This window comes from Cervus canadensis, chromosome 8 (assembly GCF_019320065.1).
Source record: "Cervus canadensis isolate Bull #8, Minnesota chromosome 8, ASM1932006v1, whole genome shotgun sequence".
NCBI lineage: Eukaryota > Metazoa > Chordata > Mammalia > Artiodactyla > Cervidae > Cervus > Cervus canadensis.
In genome coordinates this window covers 24,731,415-24,755,250 of record NC_057393.1, presented here as the reverse complement: position 1 = coordinate 24,755,250, position 23,836 = coordinate 24,731,415, and the positions used below count along the sequence as shown (strand labels likewise).

Here is a 23,836-nt window from a genome sequence, read left to right as displayed (position 1 = left end):
CCTCACCTTTCCCTGCAGTGGAATCATGGCCCTCTGTGCTTTAGAGATGAGGCTCAAAGAATGAAATCAGTTACCCACTGTTGCACCTTTAGTGAGGAACGATACTGGGTTCCTGCTCACCCTTCTCATCTCTGATGCTTCCTGGTAGACTTGAGAGGAACAGAAACTAGAGAACAAAGAGGAGGAACACGATGGAAGATGGTGGCAGTAGTATTGGGTTGGCCAAGAAGTTCTTTGGGGCTTTTCTGTATGAAAAAACTGGAACAAACTTTCTGGCCAATCCAGTGAAATGGACTAATAGATTATATTCTGGAGTACTGTCATTAGAATCACCCAGGAGCTTACAGAAACGGTGACTCTTTCATTCCCTGTTGATGCATAACACACCTACTCCACAACTTAGTAGCCTAAATAAAAACAAGGTATTATTTTTTTCATGAGTCTATGACCCAGTGGGGGCAGTTCTTCTGTCTCAGCTGAGTTTGGCAGAGGTCCTGGGTTGTCTAATAGGTTCCCAAACGGCCTCACTCACTTGATATTCTCTGCCAGCAATAAGCTCAGCTGGGGCTTTCAGCAACAGGTCTCACTTCTTCCTGCGAGCATCTCCAAGGAGCCACAAGGCTTCTTTATAGTTGGCAGGTGGGTTCCAAGAAGGAGCACTCCCAGATAACAAGCCCCAACAGATAAGCACTTCTCAAACTATTGCTTCCTTCACATAATGCCTCACTACCCAAAGCCAATCAAATGGACTAACCCCTTTAGGGGAGAGACCTCTACAAGGGCAAGGAGACTACCTACAACAGAGAGGTCTCCTTTCCCTGCTATGTAGATTTTTATTTTTATTTTTTTTGCTTACAAATCAAAAGAGATTGTACGCAGGCATCTATTTTTAATACGCTTTCTAAAGTATCTCTATACTCTATCTTCCTACCTTTCCTTATCTACCACTGTTATAGCCACGCTTTCCGGGAAACAAACTCACTCAGAAGGACAATGCAGATAGTGGAGTGCAGTTTATTACACCGGCGGGCCCAAGGCAGAGTCTCCTCTTAGCCAAGGACCCTGACCAGCATTTGTGAAAATCTTTTATACCCCATGTGTACGCGTCCAAACCCACTACCCCAATTCCCTTAAGACTTACATAAACAAAGGAAGGGTAAATACAACTACAATAACCCCATCATTCACGTGTTATATGTTCAAACAGTCAATAATCAATAAGCCCGCAGTTACATTCCAAATAGTTAATAACCGATAAGCCTGTGCTTACATTCTGATAGATAGTGTCAAGAGGCAGGGGTGATTAGTGTCTGTTTTCTCTTCTTCAAGATTCCCTTGCCCAGAGGGGGGTCTTATCCTTCCATTGTCATTCCCACAGATGCTAAGCACAGAGTTCAGAGTCCACTGGAGAGGTGGCCGCACATGATCAGCACAGACAGGCCTGAGATGGAGTCCAGGCCCTATGAATTCCTTCTTCACCACCTACTTTCTTTCTTTAAAACCTTCTTTTTGCTGAAAATCTTGGTTAATTCATTAATCTGCAAGGCAATGGGTTTATTGCTTGTGGGAGAAAGAGATCCATTGATCTGGAGAGAAAACAGTAATAACAACAACCACAAAAATTCCACTAAAAAAGCAATGTGTAGTCACGAATGACCTCCATGTCACTATGAAATGAACATTTTTCAATCGTCATCTTTCTCAGTTCTTTACCAGCTCTCAATAGTGTTGATTGCCCAGTCCTTCTTAAGATACTCTCTTCCTTCACCATTTGTGATGTATCGTGCACACCTCCTTTTCTTCTTTTCTGTTTGCTAGTTCTAGTCTCTTTCTTGTTCACTTTTTTCTCTCTAACTTCAAATGTTTGCATTTTTCAAGGCTTGATTCCAAGTGCTTTCCCCCTCTCAACCTCTATTCATTCTCTAGGCAATATCACACCCACCAAATGCTTCCATCATCAACTATCATGTATATGCAAATAACTCCCAAGTTTATGAGACTAGTCTGTAACTTTGCACTGAGTTAGCCTATAGGCAGTCTTATACCTCCAACTATTTTTCCCCCACACTTCTCCTAGCATGTCTCAAAGGAATTAAAACTAAAAATGTCCAAAACTGAATTCAATCCCCCCTTCTACCTAGTGTCAATCTGTTCTTCTTCTATTGTTCATTATGTTAGTAAAGCATGCAATCATCTAGGTCATTCTTCAATGAGAGTTTGAAGAGTAATTCTGTCACTTCACTCTCTATCAACCACCCACACACCTCATTCAATCTACCATGACTTTTTCATCTTATCTCCTCTAATACATCAGCTTCTCTCTGGCTTCTTCTACTATAGCATCCTCAGGCAGACTGCCATCGTTTCTCGTCCAGAAAGCAAATTGTAAAAAAAAAACTTTCTAAGTGGTCCCCCAGAATTGTCTCATTCCATTTCCTTCCACCTTTTTGACCCACCATTATTTGTCCATGTGTCAATCACAGTAATCTGTCTCAAAAAAAACCACAATGTCTAATTATGTCGTTTCATTTAAAGCATTCATTATTTTCCCAATGCTTTTAGAATAAAAAACAAAATCTTACCATGATTCACAAGATCTTGAATGATCAGTTTCTGCTTCCTATCCAGTCCCTTGTCCCAATCTCCCTCCTGTTTTCTGTAGTTCACATGCCCTGGCGTTCTTTTCATTTTTCAAATGTAGAAATATCTCCTACCTGACAACTTTGAATGCCTCCTCAACCCCATTTTCTTGCTGATTCTTCAGATCTCAGTTCATACATCTCCTCCTTAGAGAAGTTGGTGAGTGTTCACCATACCCAGCAGGCTATATCAGGATTTCTTATCACACTCACAGACCCATGAATTTCTGATAATTAATCACAGTTCATGATAATGCATCTGTTTGTGTATTTAATATGTAAATGTCTCACCCATTAGATAGTAAGGTCTATGAGAGGAGAAGTACATTTGTTTAACTCATTATATCTGTAATATCTGTCAAATAAAATACCTTAGCATGTTTTTGGTTGAGTGAGTAAATGGAGGGAGGAAGGAAAGAAAATGCTTTGAGGACCAAGACTGCCACCTTTAATGTTAATTGCCTGCTTCTTTGAACCGTTTTTGTCATACATCCCTCATTTTCTCTGGTAGACTACTCCTGGCCAGGATTGTTTCATTTTGTGCCATGACCTTTGTGCTCTGTGGTTAGCCTCCCTCAACACCAGCATCTGGAGCTTCCCTTCCTGGAATGAACCCCACTTCTTCCAGGCATGTTCTAGTCTCAAACTAAGTACTAGTCCTTGGAGTTGCACTTGCTAAAAATATCCTGGTTCTGGTGAGCAAAGTCTCAAGATTACATAATACCTCTCAAAGTTGGCTCCATGATATATACATAAAAGAAACAAAACCTATGTGCCAATGCTAAGATGAATTCCACCTATAACTGGATTGAATGGTTGCTGAAGAGTATAGGGGATTGTTGCTAAAGGAGACAAATTTCTGCAAGTAAACTACCAATATTAATACTAGGATATATGCATATGCATTGTTTGACATCTGCAAGGTACCTACTTCCTGTTTCCAAACAAAGCTTGCCCTTGAGAAGTATAAGTTTGTTTGGTTTCTCCACTCATTTAAATTTCTGACAAAACAACCTATAGTGCAACCAATCAGACCAAGCTGCTTTGACACTCTGGGATGTCTGAAGCATACTGAGGGCAATCGATCAGACTGCACTACTGTCCATTCACCTTCAACTAATCCATTCTGCCTTGACCTACACTAGGGAGGATTACTCAGAAATTTGGTTTCTGCCATTTGTAAGAGTTGAGAGTTAAGTTGTATAGGCTCCTAATCATTACTGCACTTTGTACTTTTAACGGATATTTTCATCTTGGTATTCACTTTTCCTCCCTTCTGCACACCCTCTGAACTGACTTGTGTATAGACTAGCTTTGCACATTGATGAACTGGAAAAATGGTGCTCAGCAGTTTTGCATTGGGAAAATTATCTGTATTTTATTAAGGATGAAAATGGTTTTTAATGGTTATTTAAAGGCGAGAGTTCTTAGAATGTTTTCCATAGGGCCCTAGTGGACATGGTTAGTTCATTTCATAACTGACACATTAACCTGTCTCCAGGAAGTCCTCTTGTTTCTTGTTGACTGAGTTACACTAAACTCTGGATAATTATACCATCTGCAAAGAAAGACAGATATTTTGCAGACATTTTTACAATTCATGGACTAGGAATTCAAGTGTGTTTTTTTTTTCTTCCCAATTTTGACAATAGAAAATGACCCCAAACATCTCACATTTAGCGTATACCAAACCAAGATCACTGGTGATTTTTAAAAAATGTATACTCATCCATCCATTAATTAACCCATGTTCCATTCATCTCCTTATACAAGGAATGTGTATTGCACCTGTACCGTGTCCTGCTGTTGAGTTAGATACTAGGGGTATATTGATAAATAGCATAAAAAATTAAAAAACAAAACAATATATAGTTCCTGGCCTGTGGCGCTAATGCTTGTAAAGAAATAGAAATAAAAAAATCACAGGTCAGATGTGCAATTGCTTCTATGACCACCACCATAAATTATAGCTATATTATTTCTATGTAAGCATATAGTATAGCTCTCTTGCCTATACACATACAGGTAAAGAGAAAGATTTGCTTAACCTCTGACTTCTTACTACAGTCTACTAATTATGGAGGGATTAAAATTTTTTAAATACTGCCCATAGTTATAATGCTCATAAGGTTTTGCTATAGTAGGTGTGTTTTGATAGTTGAAAAAACTTCCTTTCCTGTTATATCTCCCCTGGTTCTTACAGAAAGTTCCATTACCACTTTAACACCTAGCACCCTCACAGGCTCACCTTATATTTAGGAGGAACTTAACAACAACAAAAAAAACCTTATAGTTAACATAATTTGCTCATATTCTGTGAGTATCTCATGTGTGTTCCTGTCTTGCCTTTGCTCTGTTGTCTTCACCTAAAGGCCCACATTCCTTTAGACATTTATTTCTTCAATACATTTAAAAGATTAAGAATCATATATAGTACATTCTCAGACCACAATAGGATAAAATTAGAAATCATTTCCAGGAAAAAAAACTGGGAAACTCACAAATAAGAGGAAAATAAACACTTCTATTTAACCTATGGATTATAGAAGAAATCAAAACAGAAATTATAAAATACTTTGAAATAAATGAAAAGGAAGATTCAGCATAACAGAACTTGTGAGATATAGCTAAGAACTAAGAATTGAGCAGTTCCTAGAGGGAAATTTATAGTTGGAAATACCTGTATTAGGAAAGAAGAAATATCTCAAATAAGTAACCTAACCTCTACATTAAGACACTGGAGAAAAATGTAAAACCAAAACTAAAGATGACAGAAGAAAAGAACTAAATATCAGAGTGGAAATTAATAGAGAATAGGAATAAAAAGAGTATAGATGAAATAGAGAAAATAAATGAAACCAAAAACTGATTCTTTGAAAAGATCAACTAAATTGAGAAAATTTTAGTTAGATATACCAAAAAAAAGAAGACTCAACTAGAATCAGAAATAAAAGAAAGAACATTAGCATTTCATACTAATACCAATCTTGTAGAAATAAAAGGGCTATAAAGTGAGTACATTGGACAATTGAAAGGCAACAAACTATATAACTCAGATAAAATGAACACATTCTACAAGGACATGGCTAAAACTGACTCGTGAAGAGCTTGGCTAAATGGATCCTATAATAAGTAAATTGAATTAAAAAAAAACAAATATTATCTAGACCTAGATGTCTAGATTGTTAGATTTTATCAAATATTCAAGGAAGAATTAATCTCAATTCTTCACAAACTCTTCTCAAAAATAGTAGGGGAGGAAACACTTCCCAAATTATAAGACCAGTGTTACCCTGATACTGAGGCCAGAGAAAGATAACACAAGAAGTTACAGAATTAAACCCTACCTGACAAAATAATTGGGAATATATAATGATGCTTCTATTGGGAAGTGAATACCCTATGACATTCAGCTCTATAGGTAGGAAAAACAGAAGGGCCATATTTAACAAGATCAGAAGAACAATAAAAATCTTCCCAAAGAAAGTCAATTTATTTTGAGGCCTCTTTTCCTGAAAGAAAAATATTGTCTCCAGTTCAAAATAGGTTTTCATAATTCAAGGAGCTCTAGAGTCTCCTTGTTACATTTCATCATTTGAGATTTGATTAAATCTAAATACTTTCACACTTATATATTCTAATCCTCTAGCCACTGAATAATCTACCTGTATCTTGCTTTCTGTTACAACAGAGAAAGTGCCACTCCATCTACACTCTAATATAGCAGCCCTGTATACATACACAATTATTATTTGACCTCTCAGTGGTGTGTATATGTGTGATACCCTATGAATTATATACGGTATATACATAAGTAAAAAGCCTGTTCCTCTTTGAAAATTCTTTTGTTGGCTGCAACACTACACTTAATGAGAAAGACATGAGATTTTTTCTAACCCTTAGTCACTCTTTCTAATGCCAGCATGCCAAAGGCTTTGGTGCCAATATAAATCCACTAAAAATGCTGCTGAGGCTACAGTGCCAGTACTGTTAGCACTGTTCTGAGATCAATGATCCATGGACGTTTAGAGAGAGATTCTTTTAGCATTTTCTTTTTTCTGCTTTCCTTTCTCTTTACCCTAGGCAAATGTCCCCAGTGGCTAGACAACAGACTATTTACATGAAAAGTAGTATGCTAAACTCAGCATCACCTGCGATGATCAACACAGTGTAGTAGCTACAGATCACTTGCCCTAGGAGGAGTTCCTTCCAGAAATTTGCTCCTGTAAACAGAGTTCTGGTGATGTGACATATACATGCCCAGCTATAACCAAATCCCTCGACCTCCCCTGATTAATCTCAAGAAGGACTCTTGTTAATGACATTAAGTCATTTAATTGAAAGGGAGTAGAGCATACTTCATAAACTTTTGTTTGTTTCTCTAATTAAGATACCATTTTAATTAATTGAGTCACTTTAAAGTTCAGGTATCATTTGCCAGTTTGCCAGGGAGTCAAAACCACATATACCAAAGGACTAATAGATACATAGGAAGCTCACTGAAGCTGAACAAAGACTTGCTCTAAAACCATTCCTACCCATTTAGCTTAGATATGTGCCACTGCTTATTTGGCAATGCTACAGAATGGCAATAAGGATATCTCTTTGTGGGATTAATCTTCTTCTCCATCAGAATCAAGTTCTCCACTATAGACGTCTTTTGTTCTGACAGCAAACTCCAACCATACTCATTTAGCTGAGATGTTTCAAAATTTCACTTTTGTTCATTAGTGTCCCCCATCTGCATTCTTATCAAATTCTGAACCTGTCTGATGGGCATTTGGCATTTCTTGATCTTTCCCATCTTAGCTAGTATACTGAAATAGGTTGACCAGCTGTCTGCTTTTTTTTTTTTTTTTTTCGATTAACATTCATTTATATAATTGGATTCAATATCTCTGATCCTTAATAATAGATAAAATCCTCCCACCATACTAGGACCACCTAGTGCTGTCTTTCTCTCTTCCATTAAGGCAGGACATCTTTTCTCCTTACATGGTCTTGGCTCCAAACAATGGACAAAAGAGATTTGATGACCACCTGACTTGGTGCAGAAAAATCAACACAGAAGTTCTGGATTCTGTTTTACATAATTGCTTATGAGCAAAATACAGTGTATGTTTTTCCCTTTAAAGAAGGCAGCTAAATTCTTATAAGTGTGATTATTAAGTCTGAATATGTGAAGATGAAGTCAATAGTTTGAAATTCCTGTATGATGGTATATAAAATAGATGAAGCATCAAATAAGGCATGATATATAGCAACTGTAATCAAATGTATTTACTGTTGATAATTTTAATTAAGGAAGTTGTTAATGGAGTTGTGTATACTCAGGAAAGATTTCATGGCTTTATTTTTAGAAGCACAGACTCTCAAATTTACAAGTCATATGAATTAAATGAATCCAATGATCTACATGTAATTGAAAGCCGTCCTTCCTCTTTGCGACCCCATGGACTATATAGTCTCTGGAATTCTCCAGGCCGGAATACTGGAGTGGGTAGCCTTTCCCTTCTCCAGGGGATCTACCCAACCCAGGGATTGATCCCAGGTCTCTCACATTGCAGTCAAATTCTTTACCAGATTCTTTACCACAGAGGAAACCCAAGAATATTGGAGTGGGTGGCCTATCCCTTCTCCAGCAGATCTTCCCAGCCCAGGAATCAAACCCATGTCTCTTGCATTGCAGGCTGATTCTTTACCAACTGAGCTATCAGGGAAGCCCTGAAATTTTATTTGTCTGCCCTAGGTCTTAGTTGCAGCATGTGGGACCTAGTTCCCTGATCAGGGATCAAACCCCAGGCCCCCTGCATTGGGAGTTCAGAGACTTAGCCAGTGGACCACCAGGGAAGTCCAAGATGGAGGTACTGGGGATTGAACCCAGGGCCTCATACATGCTAAGCATGTGCTCTACCACTGAGCTATACCGCCAGCTATATAAAATAGATGAAACATTAAATAAGTTATGATATATAGCAACTGTAATCAAAAGTATTTACTGTTGATAATTTTAATTAAGGAAGTTGTTAATGGAGTTGTGTATATTCAGGAAAGATTTCAAGGCTTTATTTTTAGAAGCACAGACTCTCAAATTTACAAGTCATATGAATTAAATGAATCCAATGATCTACATGTAATTGAAAGCCGTCCTTCCAGTGCCAGAGGATAATTTTAATTGCAAATGTTATTAAAGTGTCCTCGTGAATTTATTTATATGAACAAAGTCCCCCATAATAGTGCTAGTATTTGGTTGTTTTAATGTGTATCATACAGTCATTAAAGGTCTCCAGAAGTTAAAATAAGTAATTTCCTCTTTCATTTATTTCTTAAAATATTGATATTCACTTCAAATTAGTTCCCTGAAAGCTTACAAAGTGGGTTGGTGATGTTTTTGTCTTAATGACACCAACATTTATTTTTGTGAAGGTTTAAGTTCTTCAATAAATGGTAATCTGAGATTTTAAAGAAAAATGGATCATCCAAGTTCAACATAGGACCTATGTATAATAGAGAGTAGAGGAACTCTACATGATCCATACATGTCCATCTACTTCATTTTTGCTTTTGGGCAAAACACAAAATGATACGCTCTTTAACCTGAATAGTGAAAGTAACATTTTAAGAGGAGAAGTTGGAGAAAAATTTGTAGTTAGCTCTCTTTGAAATCATTTGCTCATTTTCAGAAAGGTCAGAGAAGATGTGAACAAAGATTGTAATGCTGAGCTGAAGAAATCAGCCATTTATTTATTTTTTCATTCATGTAATGTATACATATTATGTGACTGTATAAATCTTGTTTTTCATTTTCTGTCTTTTATGATGCTTTGATATCTTAGGAACTTGGCTGACTGGGAAAAGAGAGGCTCTGCCAGGGCTAGTTAATTCTTAGAGATAGCAAATTAGTCCCTTTTGAACATACCTTTCATGTGCAAGCTAATGACCCAAAGTTCATATCTCTCAATCACCTTCTTTATTGAATATTTACATGTGAAGCCAATATTCCTCTTACCTGACCTGATCAGCCCAGGACTAGGTATCAGACAACTTGAGACAGCCCCTACTGAAATTGCAGCTGATGAAATTATTCGGACTAACTAATTATCCTGTATACCTTGCTTTACCCATTTCTTGCCTTAAAAACCATAATCATTTTCCCCCTATACTTTTCTCTAATCCCTTCTGCCTCCTGACCAACCTTGGTGCTACCCTATGTGGTCCTGCATGACATGGCATGTTCAGTTATCTTAGGAGCATATTTTCAATGGCAATTAGAATACAGAGTTTTCCTCTTCCCACATTGTGGAGCTTATAGTAGTTAAAATGATATCACTCATCCATATACACAGGTTTTCTTTGGAAAGTTTGTGATAACACTTGCATAATAAAAAATACACAATGTATAAATATCCCTTGTCTCAAAGAAAGCACAAGACCTTTCTGCTCCTATCAGTAATATAACACAATCTTCTCACCCTTAGCAAAAACATTTTATAAGAAAATTTGGAAATCATTAAAAATCAATGATCCAGAATTAAAATGGCCTATATTTTTAAAAGCTTTGTTTATCTTTCCTCATTAAAAATATCCTTTCAAAAAGCAGTAATCCTGATGGTGTGAATTAATAACTGCATTTTGGAGTTTCATTGCTGTTCTTGTTTTACTCATGGTTCACCGATTTCCTGGGCCTGTTTGGGGGTACAATGCTATTTATGTAGCCACCGGATTATTATCTGTCTTGAAAAGTGACAGCAAAACTCTAGGGCTTCAGGGAGCAGAGGGAAGTTTGTTTGCATATAGAAAATGTAATTTTTTTTAGGAGAACAGATTCCAGACAGTCTAAAAATCAGGGTCAAGAAGTAGCAAGGACAAAATGATAGAAAAATACAAGATAAGGGGGATCAAACACAAAATTTCTTTTAAAGTAAAACTGAGAAACAAGCCAGTATCAGATTATTTCATTCCAATCACTTCTTCAGTTCTCAAGGGACAAGGAGGATATTTAATAACATATAGGCTCAGAAAGGCCACATGACACCCAGGAAGGAATAGGAAAGTGAGACCTATGTGGATAAGGACTGGAATTCCTGTGCTAGAATTCCAATTTAGCACCACGGATCCATAAGCAAGTTATTTTCTTTCATTTTCTCATGCCTAAAATGGAGACTGTAATACCTACCACAGTGGGTAGTTATTAGAATTAAATGAATGTGAAAGAACTTAGGTAATAGTTGGAACATGAGAAATGCCCCCTTTCTAAATGGGACATGTAGCCTCATAAGTTTGGGACCTGTCACTGCACTGCAACAGATTTCTAGTTTTATAGAACTATGGTATTGTGTTTAAGTCAATTAAATGAATAAAAGTCTGGCTGTGGTTTTCAGGAGGGTCTGTATTTTAAGATCTTCTTAGTTGTAAAGTTCAGCTTAAAAATGAATAATGCATATGAAGGAAGCTGCTATATAATTCTTTCTAGAAGGCAAAATTGTGTATTGTATTTAAGCATGCTTTGAATATTGAAGAGTTTTTGGTTAAGTCGTGGGAAGACAATCCCAAGATAAAATATAAGAAAAGCAACTGAAATGGCCTTAAGTTTCTATTGAATTTTGGGTTCTGAAATATATGAAGGATGCTTTTCTCTTTCTTTGCTTCTGCTATAATCACCTGTGTAATGGTCTTGCCATCAATTCAGACCCTGCTGTGCTTAGAATCTCTTTCTCTCTGAGAAAACATCAGTCTGACATATGCATAAAAAGTTTTGGAGGATAGTTTTGTTAGCCCACTTGACTTTGTCTATGATGAGTCTCTTGAAAATTTGTCTAGCACAAGATTCATCTTAGCTTCTGGAAATCATGGTGCTTCGTCACAATTCTGACTTGCATTTTCTTTGAAGGCAGACTAAAATTTCCAAATGTGAGATCACCCAAATAAGACCCTGAGATTAAAAATCAAACTCAATGCTCTGTGTGTGTGTGTGTGTGTGTGTGTGTCTGTCTGTCTGTCTGTGCCTTTTTCAAATTACTTTCAACCACTTCCCAGGTAGCTCAAAGAATTCGCCTGTCAATGCAGGAGACACAGGAGATATGGGTTCGATCCCTGTGTTGGGAAGACCCCCTGGAGGAGGCAATGACAACCCACTTCAGTATTCTTGCCTGGATAATCCTATGGAAAGAGAACCCTGGCAGGCTACAGTCCATGGAGTCACAAAGAGTCACCATGACTGAGCAACTGAGCATGCACGCACGTACATCCTGAGAAAAACCTCAACAGTTTTGTGTTGTAAAAATGTGTAATCTTTTGCAACACACATTTCTACAAAGAAAGTTCTTCACTAAAGTTCTTTTTCATGATGAGAGAGTCACGTGCTGAATGGAGTAAAGAAAATGACAGGATGGTAGGAATCAGTCAAAGCTTAGAAATAAAACACGTTCAGCCCCTCACTTTCACTTTCAACATGTGAGAGCAAAATCTCTCTGGATTTCTGCGTTTGTTTTAGATTACGTTTCTTCCAATTGGGGAAAAATATCAAATAGCAAATGTGTTAGTTAAAATATCAAATAACTGGTTTCAATGGTCTGATTCAATGTTATGCTTCTGACCTGGTTCGTATAAAATTCTAGTTCTTGCATTAATGGCTACAGAATATATACTCTGCCAACTTGAAAATTCTAACTCTAATGCAAAGACTTCTTTTTTTTTCCTCAAAAAGAAGGATGAGGACAAAGAAACTGTCACTGAGAACCAACTAAGCCCCCAGGTACCCTGATGTTTAAAAGATGAACCTAACATCTTGCTTAATGCATTCTCAAGAAAGTGTCTGATTTATGGAGCTTAATGTGCACTTAAGATATATCTGATTTGCAAAGCTTTCTTGATTAAAAAGGAGTCTTTTCTTGGTCCATGATGATAGGTTTGTAAAACTCAGATTGCCCACTAAGTGCAGGCTTTCTAAGGGAAATGTGTACTCTGTGGCACTTAAGAGCCCACTATCACATGACTCATCTCGTGGCCTGTCTCTCATTAGTGTGGTCTTGGACAGGGTCTTACATCCTCTAAGCCTCAGTTTCTCTTTTGTAATATAAGGATAACAATGATAACTGCCTAATAGGAAGAATGTGAAGATTCAATGAAATATTGTTGCTAAAAACCTTTGCAGAGGTTCTAAACCATATTGTGGGTTCAATAAATGATAGCTGTGTTTTAGCTGTTATTAATCCAATGATGTTTTATATGCACACAGAGAGCAACCACAGGAAGTGGAGCAACCATTCAAGGAAGGAGAAGATGACCTTCCCGCCTCAATTTTCTCTGCCTCAGATTATCCCCAACTTTTCAGTCTTTCTCCCCCTCTCTTTCCTACCCTTTTCTCTAATCTCGTCTCTTAACTCTCTCATTATAATTCTCTTCTTTTTCATCCCTAATTATTTTTTTATAATAGCTAAAATCTGCTGAGGATCAAATGCTTCACCTGTGTCATTTATATCCCTTAGAAACAATACAAATGTGGATATTATGTTATTATTACTAATTTTCAAATGAGGAAATTAAGTTAAACTTTTCCCTAGCCTAGACATTGGCATGCTACAGCCAGAATGTGAGCACCAGCTGATTTAACTCAAAAGCTAATTCTATTTTTATTATTGGACATATTTTGTTTAGTTATTTCTGCATAACAAAGTATCCCCAATCAAAATTGCTTTAAAAAGCTCCCATTTAATTGGCTCATGATTCTACAGTTTAATGCTTCAGTCATGGCTCAGTGAGCTGATTCCTTTGGTCTGGGTTGGACTCATTCAGGCAGCTTCTGTCAGCTGTGTGTTGACAAGGCAGCTCTGCTGGTCTTAGAAGGCCATTCTCATGTCTTTTCAGGTTGGGTTGTTACAGGATGCTTTGAAATAGCCTTAACTGCAACTGCTAGTGTCTCCTCCATGCCTCCTCTCACGTGCCTGCAGAAGAACACTGACATGTTTGTGTTACCATGGCCGGGTTCTGGTAGAGTACAGATTTTAGACCATAAGACCTGTTGAGATCTCGGTTCATAACTGGCTCCCTATATTATTGTTGGCCTCATTCTGTTAAAGTAAGTCACAAAATCCACATTCAAGGATTGAGGAAATAGTCTCCAACCTCTGATGAAAGGAACCATGAAGTTCATATTGCAGAGGAAATGAGTATAGGGAAGGATGAAAAATTGAGGATGTTTTTGCAATCAGTTTCCACACCAGATATTCTGGTACCTTGGTTTCTTCCCTGCACTTTGAGTGCCTGGTTTATTTTCATTTCCCTTAAATTCTGAAAAGCATGACAGAGTATCAAAATGCTTAGTCACCCACTAATAAAAACATCTTGCCTTTCTTAAGGCAAAGGATGCCAATTGGTTCTCAGGAGAGCAGAAAACTAATGGCAAAATCTCTGCTTAAGATGAGTACAATTGAGTATCTATAACAGTTGCATTGCAAAAAACCCAAAACAGAAAAAAAAAAAAAAAAAAAAAACCTGCAGGATTATTTCCTTGCCATCTGTCTTTATTTTGCTAACTGACTCTGTTGACATCCCCAGGAAAGCCATGCATGAGGCAGCAATGGAAAAAAATCCACAAAGTAATTTTCAAACACACATTTCTATTTTTTTATGGCCTAAAGAGGAATACAGTTTGGGTTGCATAGCCCTATGGCAACAGACTGCAAAGCCATAGCAGGTACCCACTTCCAAATTTATCTTTGCCTAGAGCCCCATCTAATTTACTTTTAAGTATATTTCACCAGGATGCCCAAAGTCAAAATGTTATTTACAGCATGAGGCTAGCAACAGAACACACTGCATCAATTTCTGCAGAAGAAGGGAGCCAAGAAATCCATTCTCATGAAGGCAGGAAAACACAGTCCCCTTATTTACTTATTTACAGCCTTCTTCCTCCAGGAAAAGGGCTTAAGGTAGCTTACACAATTGGTTGCAAGTTAAGCCACGTGTGTTTGGAAATGAGAAATCAATTCTTTTGTAACAGTTCTGCTTTGATCGAGCAGCATCTGTATGTTTAGGCAGAAGAAGGAGAAAGATTCAGCAAGTATTGATCCCAAAGTCATTATCACCCGTGTTCTGTGATAACAAACCAGCTTTCTGTTTCTACTCAACATTTGTTTGAATCAACCAGAGTACACAGATAAAAAGCCTGGTAGTTCCATCTGTAGAGAATCTTAGCCTAGACCATTGAGTCTGGATCTTCCAAGTACTCATTTGTTTCTCTAAATTACACTAGGATCCACATACAGACACAATTAACCAAGGAAATTCTCTTTATCATTGCCAAGTGGTTAGCGTTATACGACAAAGGAATTTCAATCTTGTCAGAGGCAAGGCTCTGAAATTGCAAAAAGCTGACTCTGAATACCAGTTTTTAAATTCTTCATTTTCAGTAGCTATTCAATAAATGTTTATTAAATTCCAGCAGAAACCCGATGGAAGTTTCACCGCACACAAAGAGGTGTGTATGATAAGTATTCTTAAATTTTCATGCTAAGAAATTTGAGTGTAGAGAGAGAGATGAGTATAATTTTCTTTATAGACTTCATTCTGACCTACAAGAAAGAACCGGTTATTAATGTAAGTTCAATAAATTGCTTGTTGAACACCAAAATGCATTAGACACAATCCTAGCTGCTATTGATCATATCAAAATGTAAAATTAGATACTATTCCTGAACTCAAAGACTTCTCAGAGTGGCTTAGAAGATTCAGCAACATGAGACATAGTGCTCATGGTAAATATCACTAGAGAAGCAGAATCCAGATACAACTGAGCTCAGAAGAGGTAGCATTTGCTTCTGAGTAGGAAAGCAGAGACATTACTTTGCCAACAAAGGTCCGTCTAATCAAAGCTATAGTTTTTCCAGTAGTCATGTGCGACTGTGAGAGTTGGACTATTCAGAAAGCTGAGGACCGAAGAATTGAAGCTTTTGAACTGTGGTGTTGGAGAAGACTCTTGAGAGTCCCTTGGACTGCAAGGAAATCCAACCAGTCCATCCTAAAGGAAATCAGTCCTGAATATTCATTGGAAGGGCTGATGTTGAAGCTGAAACTCCAATACTTTGGCCACCTGATGCCAAGAGCTGACTCATTGGAAAAGACCCCAATGCTGGGAAAGATTGAAGGCAGGAGGAGAAGGGGACAGCAGAGGATGAGATTGTTGGATAGTGTCACCGACTCAATGAACTTGAGTTTGAGTAAGCTCCAGTAGCTGGTGATGGACAGGGAGGCCTGGTGTGCTGCAGTCTATGGGGTCACAAAGAGTCAGACATAACTGAGTGACTGAACTGAACTGAGGAAGAACCAAGAAAGACTTCATGGAATAGGGGTTATTTGAACAAGTCCTCTTCTGGACATGGTTAATATCAGTATTGCCTACACTTGTTGATTGATATGGCTCTTTACATATCATATTGTGGTGTCTTGACCTACCCAAAGTTCTCCTACTGTGTAAAGTATGGGTACTATTACTGTCTTTTTTTACTTTGGAATTTCCCTTAACTACCCATTCTTGCTGTGATACATCTCTTTATAAAGAAGGTCTTAGTGGAATTGTACTTAAGTGTTGCCCATCTTAAAACCAAGGTGGGTGGTAATAGGGGCAGATTAAATAAAACTCTTCCACCTTTACTCTCCTATATTTAATTACAGACTTATATTTCTCTCTTTTTTTAAAATCTCTAGATAGAGCATCTAGATTTGTTCTCTTTACTGTAAGATAAAGTATAAATGCATTTTTATTGTATAAAGTACTGTTGCGGGTGTTTTTTTGCTGGCTTGTTGGTTGTTTTTTGTATCTAGCTTTTTCTGAGGAACACACCAATATATCAGGCTTTGATTCCCAAATAAAATAAGAGAACTATAAAAATAGAATATAGGCATGTCCCCATCATACTTCTGTCCCTATGAAGGTACTATAAATGTTTTAAAACTCAAATACTTTATGGAATTCAGTAGTCTCACAGAAGCTTCCAGGATTAGGCTGAAAGCAAAACCCCTTTGTATTTACCACAGCTACCAACCAATCCACAACATTTCCAACTAACAACAAATTTTCTCCTTAACATTTTTGATGGAGGACTAAAAGTTGGATGTGTTGTTTCTATACTGTAGCCCAGAACAGGAAATTCTTCCAAATTTCGATATTTATTCAAAGAGAGTTTAGTAAACTATTATTTCATTTCATAATGCTTCAAACAATCTTCACTAGGTGCTTGTTTTATGGCAGATGCTATGCTGAAAATGGGGTACACATAAATGAGTAAGACATGAAACCTGCCTTGGAATAATTCACAGCCTTGGTGGTGACTGCAGTAAAGAAGTACAAGAGATTGTGTTCCGTGCTATAATAATGGATATAAGTGGAAGTTACAATTAGATCATAGAGGAGAGAGCTCCCAGTTCTGCCTGGGAGGGACAATCAGAGAAGCAATGGTGACTGATTTGCTTGAGACAAAAATAGGAGTTTGATCATGAAAGGCAGAGAAACTCGCCCATGAAAAAAGAGGGATGCAAGAATGTAGCATATCCCTGGGAGGTTAAATAGTACACTATTAACAGTACACAGGTCAGAGACATAGCATATTATCAGAAAACATGAAGTTAGAAACTGGGACCACATTTTGAAATGAGTTATTAAATGTTAGTTTATAAAGTATAGAAATGGAATTAAATACCCAAGGAGAGCCAGTTGAGTGATGAGTAGGTGGTGATGGAACTTCATGAATACCCACACTGAAAGAAGAGATATTAGAGAGAGAGAACCTTAGGAGGTAAAACGAACCATAACAGGTGATACCATGAAAGTCAAGGATGGAAAGAACTTGACAAAGCAAGTTGTGGTTAATGGGGAAAATATAACAGGGAGAACAAGAGTATGTGAATATTAGATAAAAGTATATGGATTAGATAAAACCTGGATTCAATAGCTTAAAGTCATTAAGTATATTTTGGGTGGGCTGTGAAGGCAGATACCAGGTTGAAGTAGGTTAGCTAGAAAAATAAGTACTCTCCTCCATATGTATTGCAGGAATGTAAGCTTCCTTTATCGTGTGACTTTGCCATCATCTCTTGGATCTAGCCCCTTTATCCTCTGAATTCAGGCAAAAGCAATGCAAGAGAGATTATAGGATCAAGCAGGAGGTTTTACAGGAGCAAGGTCTGAAATCATGGACATCACATCATTTACATTCCAATGGCTTGAACCTAGCTGCATGGCCTCCTTCCTGCAAGGGCCACTAGAAAACATAACATAGATGTGCACACAGGAGAAGAAAGAAGTAGGAATAGCTAACAATGTGATGGCAATCATTTTGGAATATATGATTTTATCAAATCAACATGGTATACATTTTAAACTCAGACATTGTTGTGTGTCAATTATATATCAAAAACCTGGGAAAAACTTGACAATAAAAAGAGCCATTCAGTTCAGTCACTCAGTCGTGTCCGACTCTTTGCAACCCCATGAATCGCAGCACGCCAGGCCTCCCTGTCCATCACCAGCTCCCGGAATTTACTCAAAATCATGCCCATCGAGTTGGTGATGCCATCCAGCCATCTCATCCTCTGTTGTCCCCTTCTCCTCCTGCCCCCAATCTCTCCTAGCATCAGGGTCTTTTCTAATGAGTCAACTCTTCACATGAGGTGGCCAAAGTACTGGAGTTTCAGCTTCAGCATCAGTCCTTCCAATGAATACCCAGGACTGATCTCCTTTAGGATGGACTGGTTGGATCTCCTTGCAGTGCAAGGGACTCTCAAGAGTCTTCTCCAACACCACAGTTCAAAAGCATCAATATTTCAGCGCTCAGCTTTCTTCACAGTCTAACTCTCACATCCATACATGACCACTGGAAAAACCATAGCCTTGACCAGACAGCCCTTTGTTGGCAAAGTAATGTCTCTGCTTTTTAATATGCTATCTAGGTTGGTTGTCACTTTCCTTCCAAGGAGTAAGCGTCTTTTCATTTCATGGCTGCAGTCACCATCTGCAGTGATTTTGGAGCCCAAAAAAATAAAGTCAGCCACTGTTTCCACTGTCTCCCCATCTATTTCCCATGAGGTGATGGGACCAGATGCCATGATCTTAGTTTTCTGAATGTTAAGCTTTAAGCCAAACTTTCACTCTCCTTTTTCACTTTCATCAAGAGGCTTTTTAGTTCCTCTTCACTTTCTGCTATAAGGGTGATGTCATCTGCATATCTGAGGTTATTGATATTTCTCTTGGCAATCTTGATTCCAGCTTGTGCTTCTTCCAGTCCAGCTTTTCTCATGATGTACACTGCTTATAAGTTAAATAAGCAGGGTGACAATATACAGCCTTGACATACTCCTTTTCCTATTTGGAACCAGTCTGTTGTTCCACGCCCAGTTCTAACTGTTGCTTCCTGACTGCATACAGGTTTCTCAAGAGGCAGGCCAGGTGGTCTGGTATTCCCATCTCTTTCAGAATTTTCCGCAGTTTATGGTGATCCACACAGCGAAGGCTTTGGCGTAGTCAATAAAGCAGAAATAGATGTTTTTCTGGGACTCTCTTGCTTTTTCAATGATCCAATGGATATTGGCAATTTGATCTCTGGTTCCTCTGCCTTTTCTAAAACCAGCTTGAACATCTGGAAGTTCACAGTTCATGTATTGCTGAAGCCTGGCTTGGAGAATTTTGAGCATTACTTTACTAGCATGTGAGATGAGTGCAATTGTGCGGTAGTTTGCGCATTCTTTGGGATTGCCTTTCTTAATGATTAGAATGAAAACTGACCTTTTCCAGGCCTGTGGCCACTGCTGAGTTTTCGCTTCTCTCTAAGATCAAGTGTAAAAAGAGCCATAGGAATAGTGAATACATATCAATCTCTGTTACAGCTGTTTTTTTCTTATTCTTTCATAAAAATACAGAAAAAGTAGTAAAAAAATAATTTCTCAGCTAAAGAGATATTTACCAGAGGATTTTCAGTCTTTGCATTTCTTCTTCCTTATTGCAGCTTATCTCTTGGGAGAGACACAAAAATCTTTCTTCTTAAGAACAGAAACATTCAGTTTTTTAAAAATTCCATTTGCTTTCCAGTTTGAGGGAAAATCTTTACATACAGCTGTCAAGAGTCTCAGGCCCTGCACCTGGTATAGTGTTTGGATAAGGTTAAAAGTATAGAGAAATGGACAATGAAATCACTAATGATGATTACTAAGGGACATTCTGATTAGGGGAGGAAAAACGTAAAACCAAAAAACAAACATTTCCAAATGCCATGGTACTAGCAGACATCAGTTATCCAGTTATCAGTTGGAAATCTCATCCGAGTCAAAGTGAGCGTCCGACAGTGTCAGCGGTAGAGAAAGCAGTGAATGTAACTGCCCCTCTGGATGCAGTTATGAAAGATGAAGAATGTGCTGGTGCTCTTGAGGCTATGAGAACCCTGGGAGATAGTGACCACAACCAGGGAGGGCTTTATAATAGGTTACAGGGAGAGATAGACCAGATTTCAAAAGATTCATAGAAAAGAAGGATTTTAAACTAGTGGCTCGGAAAGGATGTAACTCAAAAGGGATAGAAGATTAAACATTGAAAATCTGACAATACAATTCTTCGCAAATATTCCAGAAGGGCAAGGAAAGGGGATATCAACTAAGGAAACCAGCGTCACATCTTGGGGTGCTGACAGTGAGCTCCATAAAAAAGGGCGGGGGGGGTGGGTTATGTGAGATGAAAGATCCCCAACCTAAATAAAGGGCTAAACCAACTGAGAATTTTGAAACCGGTAGGACAACTAACTGTGTTTGCAACTCAGTGAAAACAAACAGGAGACAGCACAGCTGTTTGGGGCAAATAGTATATTTACTGTAACAGAGACAAACCTGCAATTTCTGTTTTTCTAGTCTTTGCCAAGCATTTCTGTCCCCAATTGAAAAAGACAGAACAGGCATTGCTTCTCATTACCAAAAACAAAACAAAAATATAAAAAGCCCCAAAGTCCAATGTAGAAGGTGGAATGCATTTTATTTTCAGCAATAGTCAAATGAACTTGTATCTCTACGCCCAGGCAAAGTTAATTCAAGGGTCTAGAGAAAAATTAATAGTTTCATGTTGAAACCATCAGTAACCTTTGAGAAATTTTAGAGACTTAAAGAGAAGCCCCAAAATTTAAAATAGAAAAACCAAAAGATGTTCATTAATAAAGAATCAGAAAAATAGATTGTAGGGGAGAAATACCAGTCACTTTGCTAACAGCCTGCTGCTAAATTGTATAACTTATAAACAGATGTTTATATGTACCTGAAAAAGTAAGTCACACTCATTTCAATATAGCATAATTGTATTCAGGATAATGTGCCAAAGTATCTTCATTTCAGTTAAGTAGTACTAATAGCTATTATGGTTGTATTAACCACACAGAAGTCTAATATGCAAACAGAATTTTCAGGGCAATTTCCACACATGTGGAAAATGTGCTCTCTTTTTTGATTTTTTAAATTTAAAACAATTTATCAATCAAACAAAGCATGAATATGATTCTGTTGCAGAAATTTACATTATACATAAAGCCAAAGACCACTTAGACTACTTTAAGCAATTCTGTTCTCCTCTGATCCTTCCTGAAGATGACCACTACTGTTTTTTTCTGCATTCTTCCAAACCTTTTCCTGTTTGTTTATACATGTACATACATACACACCCATGCAACATGCATATACGTAAGTGGAGAAAATAAATATTCATAGTTTGAGTATATTTCCGCCATAGAAAATATTCAATTTCCTTAACTACTCTGAATATTTTATTCAAAAATACTAACAAATATTTCTCAAGCCATATAAAGATCTATCTTATTCTTTTATTGAGAGCTTCAGAATATTACATTGTATAAAATACCACAGTTTATTTAGTCAGAATACTTTAAAATTTATTTTGTAATTGTCTTTTTATGTGTGGAATTCAAGATTAGATAATTTTCTTCAGACAAACTAGCCTCAAATAGTGCAGTGTTTATGTTTGTACAATGGTGTTCCATGTTTCCTTTTGGGAGCTGTTGAATTGCTTTTCAATACACTTGCTAGGTCCTATTCTTAGGATTTTTCTCTTTTTATTAGATTGATGGTCCTCAGTTTTGAATGTAACTGTCTTCTTTCTCTCTCTCCTAATCTGACACAGATATTATGAGGAATACTCAGACCAAATTTAGAACATAGATCCCTTTGATTCCATTAAGTCTAGGATGGCCAAAAGCTTCCCAAACTCAAAAATTTAGAAATGCAGTTTGTGTTTTCATAGGCCAGGGAATGCTAGGGATATGGTAATACTCTGGAACCTGCCTTTCATTCATTTGTGCAAGAATCCCTTCATTTAACTGATAGTATTGACTGATTACTTTGTGCCAGAGGCCATTCTAATCAATGGGAATGCAGTCATGCAGAGACAGAAGTGCGTTTTTATGACATTTACCTGTCAGGTTGAAGGTTATTGAAAATCAACAAGTAAACAGGGAATGGCAGTGAACAGTAATTTGAGATAATATTATAATAATGCTTTGAAGAAAATTGGTAAATTTGTTAGAATGACTGTGAGGAAGGAAAGCAAGTGTTCAAATAATAACAATAGTAATAGTGGTGATGATAGAGTTGACTATGTGAAGTTACTCTTCTAAGAGTATTATATTTTAAATCATTTAATGCCCAGAAAAGCTCACTGGAGGAGGTAGTGTTTTAGCTTTCTCTCCTAGAGGAGGAAACAGAAGCCCAGAGACATGAAGTTGCTTTCTAAATCCCACAGCTTGTAAGAGACAGAGGAACAGTTCCTTGAGGAGGTGACATTTGAGCGAGACTAGATTGCAGCGAAGAAGTCACCTATGGAAGCCCCAGGAAGCATCAAGCTCAGATTTCTTAAGTTTAACAAGCGTGACCTATTTGTGGAACTGAAAGACCAGTGTGAGAGGTTTCTGATATTTTCTTTACCGAAATGTATTCCATTGAAGCAATTTGGGGACAGTTCTTCTTGTATGAAGTTGTGTGGGAAAATGTTCTGGTTTTCTCCATGAAGGCTTAAAATGCTGCGGGACCACAGGGAGGGGAGAAAGATAGGTCCTGGAAGCGGCTGTACTTTGTTCTGAAGATTCAGATATTAGACTGGAGCACCAGGAAAATTCTGAGTATCCAGACTTTAGCAAAGTAAGCTATGCTCAAAGAACAGCTGGGGAAGTTAGGGCACATTTAAGTGGTGTCAACTTAAAAAATAATCACAACCTAAAATTTGAGAGTGATGTTTTATTCAGTGGGAAATTTTAGGACTTCAAACTCAGGAGATAGCATCTCAAGTAACCCTGAGAGAACTGCTCTGAGGCAGCGAGGGGAGGAGCCAGGTTATATAGAAGTTTTGTGACCAAGGGCCAATAGTCTGAACATCAAAAGATTATTGTTAAAGAAAGGCAGATATCCCAAGTTAAGGAATTAAACCAAACATATATTTCTGATTATAAATCACAATATCACAGATGGTATGCAGCAAATCTCTCAACTGGGTCTGTAGTTAGGCCAAATGATTGAGACAACCCTTTCCATTATTGTATTATTTTATGCAAAGTCAGAAGGAGAGGTGGTGGGGATAGAAGAAAAAAGATGTGAGAGAGACAGGGAGAGAACTCAAGAGTGAGAGAGAGGGGAGCCACTAGGGCATGAGGACAAAAAGAAAATAAGCAAGAAGCATGTAAGTAAAGGAAAGTTACTAAGTGTCCAAGAGATGTTTGGAGCAAACAAGACTCTAAGTGATGGCTCCACATTTCATAAACTTATCAGTAACAATTACAATTAAATGAGGTGTATCCTGGGCAGCTGTCTTGATGGATCAGGCAACCAACTGGAAGAATGAAAAGAACAGATTTCTTCTGTTTTAAAAAACCACCAACAACTCCTAAAAGTTGTGGTCTTAAGGGTCTCAAATCAATTTAGCTGAAGTATTTTGTGTGGCCCAGGATGAATTAGTCTGATCTGTTTCTATGCATTATAATTACATAACAGTTTTGTGCATTACTTATTCTCCTTAATAATAAAAGCCATGAGAGCAAATAGGTTTAATAGGGCAAATAGGTTTTTGTTCCTCTTCTTTGTTTCTTAGGTAGTCCTTAGAGGACTCAGCTGTCTCTTACAACCAAACTTCACCAAACTGTTTATCTGTGATGTTTAGAAGAAAAAAG

At 37.6% G+C, this 23,836-nt stretch overlaps 1 non-coding gene across 1 annotated transcript; it reads right to left on the bottom strand.

The window, feature by feature from the left end:
• Positions 1-8,498: 8,498 nt before the first annotated feature.
• TRNAA-AGC lies at positions 8,499-8,570 on the bottom strand. The gene has a single exon. It is a non-coding gene; the product is annotated as a tRNA-Ala (tRNA).
• Between the last annotated feature and the right edge of the window lie 15,266 nt (positions 8,571-23,836).